At 42.1% G+C, this 3,604-nt stretch overlaps 1 pseudogene across 1 annotated transcript; it reads right to left on the bottom strand.

Moving 5' to 3' along the window:
- Positions 1–1,686: 1,686 nt before the first annotated feature.
- LOC106571601 (thyroxine 5-deiodinase-like) lies at positions 1,687–3,260 on the bottom strand (annotated as a pseudogene). Its single transcript, XR_001320949.2, has one exon. The product of XR_001320949.2 is annotated as a thyroxine 5-deiodinase-like (transcript).
- Between the last annotated feature and the right edge of the window lie 344 nt (positions 3,261–3,604).

The raw sequence follows: 3,604 nt of genomic DNA, 5'->3' as shown, positions 1-3,604 counted from the left end.
GTGTATAAATATATATATATATATATATATATATATATATATATATATATATATATAAATATATGTATGTATATATATATGTATGTATGTGTATATATATATATGTGTATATATATGTATGTATGTGTATATATATGTATGTATGTATGTGTATAAATATATATGTGTATATATGTGTATATATATATATATATGAAAAGCCTCCTAAGCCTGTAGTTGATTAATCTAGCCCGAGGCCTTACTATGGTCTGTATTGAATAGGGACTTTGCATCACAGCAACACATACACAGAGAGAGAGAGCTAATACAGATAGAGATTAAGTGGCTACTATCAGAGTTGATAACATTAAATCAAGGATGGCGCAGGCCACTTGGATCTTAATCGCGTCGCTGATCCGTGTGTGTGTGTGTGTGTGTGTGTGTGTGTGTGTGTGTGTGTGTGTGTGTGTGTGTGTGTGTGTGTGTGTGTGTGTGTGTGTGTGTGTGTGTGTGTGTGTGTGTGTGTGTGTGTGTGTGTGTGTGTGTGTGTGTGTGTGAGAGAGAGAGAGAGAAAGAGATCACCTTGGGGCTAAACAAAAACACAGCATTAAGTGTCTTCCATTATAGGGGATTCCCAATCATCCATCAACATGACATATAATACTACACAATGGTTTACTTCATCAAATCAATATACTGTAGCTGTGTATACTTGGTGTTCACAATCTGGATACCAATGAGGTGGTGCCAAGGATCAATTTCACTTGAATTCGGGACATGAACTAGATATGATGAACAATTTGTCACAAAATCACCGTACAGAGCTGGGCAAAAAAGCATTCGATTGCCCTTCCTCTTTGAATTAGCTATTAAGAGACATTAAATTGCAGGAGCTCGCCTCCTTAAATTGGTTTAAAGCTAGGGACAATGAAGTCGAGGGCTGTCAATGTTTTGACCCCTAGATGCATCACACCTCCCCAAATAATTTGTGCCTTGTTGGCAGCCTCATGCTTCCCATCCGAAACAGTTTGGAACAGTTTGTGCATATATTATGAAGACATTTTGTGATGTTTTGGTCTTCGGCAAGGGTTTTTTCGGGTGGTCGTGCACACAAAGTCTTTGCCCCTTCGATGGTCATTGGTCAACAGTAGGGATTCTTCAATTAAATGTTTGTTGTCATTCAACAATAGACAACTCGTTTACATGCAAATTTTTTCACTTGAGAAGTACTGGACCAAACATATTAGTTAGATGTAAAATTGCATGTCTAAGAGCTCCTCTGCAAAATGTTTTAAACTGTACTGCTCTGTGTTTTATGTTGTAGATGGGTCTAAAACTTTGTGTGCTGCTATTTTAGTCAGGTCTCTCTCAAGATTTTTAATATCAATGAGACTAACCTGGTAAAATAAAGCTAAAATAAAATGAATAAATGAAAACACAAAACATCAACAATTTTCACTTGAATTGAACTTGGTTGAATTAAAAAGGAATTTAATGATTAATATACACCTATTTAATCATTGCCACCTAATCAATGATAACCAGAGACACATCAGAGCTATTAGTCTTTCTCTCTCTCTGAACATGTCCGTGAAGTGGAACATTTGCATTGAAAAGATAAGGATGACGTAACATCAGCGTATGATAATGAACAAATAGGCCTAGACCTACTTGCCAGTAAAATGCTTTCAGGAATCATAAGATCAATGTGTTCTAACATTTATTACAAATATTTGTTCAATAAAATATAAACAATTTACAGAACGTTTTGCAATTTGTTCGTTGAAGACATTGCTAGTCGCCAAGTACTCTAGTATCAAATAACATCAGTATCAGTTTTCTGGTTTAAAACCCTTTAAAAACCGAACTTCACAACAACACTAGAGTAAAAGGTATTAGCCATTTAGACTCACGCACGCACACGCACACGCACACACACACAAGGTAGAGACCATATAGTATAAAAATAAAGTGATCATAATCAAATGAAGGTCAAACTGAAATAAGTAAACCTTTTGCACAGGTTCAAATCAAAGACAGCTCCTTACAAAAACAAACAACCAAACAAATAATTAGTGTCAAGACGAGCAAAACTGAACAACTAAGCCTATCGTGCGTTTTACATCATAATAAACATTACTAATATGTGTAATAATGCTATAATGCTTCTGAACCAAAACAACATGTATAGGCCTAGTCATATGTGCAGTGTGTCAAGAGTTTGTAGCAGCATCTGAATACTTCTTCACTGTGTGGACACTTCACGCGTCTAATGGTTATCTTTAAGTTAAACGTGGACCACCACTGTTCTGCTGGAATTCTCCAAATCATTCCGGTATTGCTCGAGCCAGTTCCTCAGCTCTGATATCCGGTAGCCCTCCGGTCCCCTGCCCCCCTGATACACGACCCGCTCATCCCTCAGGATATAAAGTCTTTCAAAATAGGCTCCGTAAGCCGCGTTGGACGAGTTGTCCATAGTATCCACCACCACATTGCAGCAGGGAACCTCCGAGTGCATCAGCTGAGCGGCTTTCAGTCTGTCCTCCAGACAGCAGTGCTTGGGGATCTGGTATGGCGCGTCGGAGCTCACCCAGCCGTCCGAGGGATGCGCCTCCTCGATATATACAAGCAGGGAGTCGGCGATGTCCGCATACTGGCTCGCGACGCGCTGAAACGCAGCCAGGCGCGTCATGAACGGTGGTCAGGAGCAACTGCCGAAGTTGAGGATGAGAGGTCTCCTCCCTTTCACATAGTCTAGGACCCGGACCCTGCGCCGCTCCTGCAGCTGCACAACCTCGGTGTTGGGCGCGATAAGTCCAATGTGCGCCGATTTGAAAAAGTCTAATTTCTGTCCGTACCACACGGCCCTGAGCGACTCCAGGGTGAACATCTTGTTGGAGTCGGAGACGCAGACAGGCGGGTCTTCGGGGCTGCTGCCCTCCATCTTCAGCAGCACTTTCCTCCTGATGCACAGGACGTCCAGGAGACACAGCATCAGCGCTGCCAGGAGGAACCGGGGCAGCAGAACCAGACATAGAGCTGTGTGTTTCAGGGCCAGCACCGTCAGGACACCTGCAGACTTCTGCATCTCGCCCTGCCGATGATGTATGGCCGGCAATGTAAGCAGGGAGATAGAGACAATCGTATCAGTCACCTTTCCCCATCTGTTTTCAGCCTCTGTCTCACAGAGTTGTGCTTTTTATAGGTGCAGCGGGATTTGAATGAAAAACAACCCACCTCCACAGCTCGTGCCGCCCTCTCACATGGCGGGGATTACCTCCCGTCAACTGAGAGAGAGAGAGAGAGATGGATAGAGGAAGGGAGAGAGACATAGAGATAGAGAGAGTGTGTGTGTGTGTGAGAGAGAGAGGGAGAGAGAGAGAGAGGGGATCACGGCCATGGGTTCGTTTTTTTTTTGCAGACTCAAACCTGTCACGTCGATAACTGGCACTTCTTTTGGGGTGAATCATTGTGGTTACCAGTAAATGAACTCCAAATGAAGAAATAGCATGATTTACAACAACACCCGTTTGTGGGTCAGAAAGTGACGTCAAATGAACATTAGCCTATGGTGAATTTAAACTTGACATACATGTGATCAAAACTCACACATTTAGGGTTAAAA

Source organism: Salmo salar, chromosome ssa15, assembly GCF_905237065.1.
Source record: "Salmo salar chromosome ssa15, Ssal_v3.1, whole genome shotgun sequence".
Classification (NCBI taxonomy): Eukaryota; Metazoa; Chordata; class Actinopteri; order Salmoniformes; family Salmonidae; genus Salmo; species Salmo salar.
Note: the sequence above shows the minus strand (reverse complement) of the source record. Positions and strands in the feature narration are given on the sequence as shown.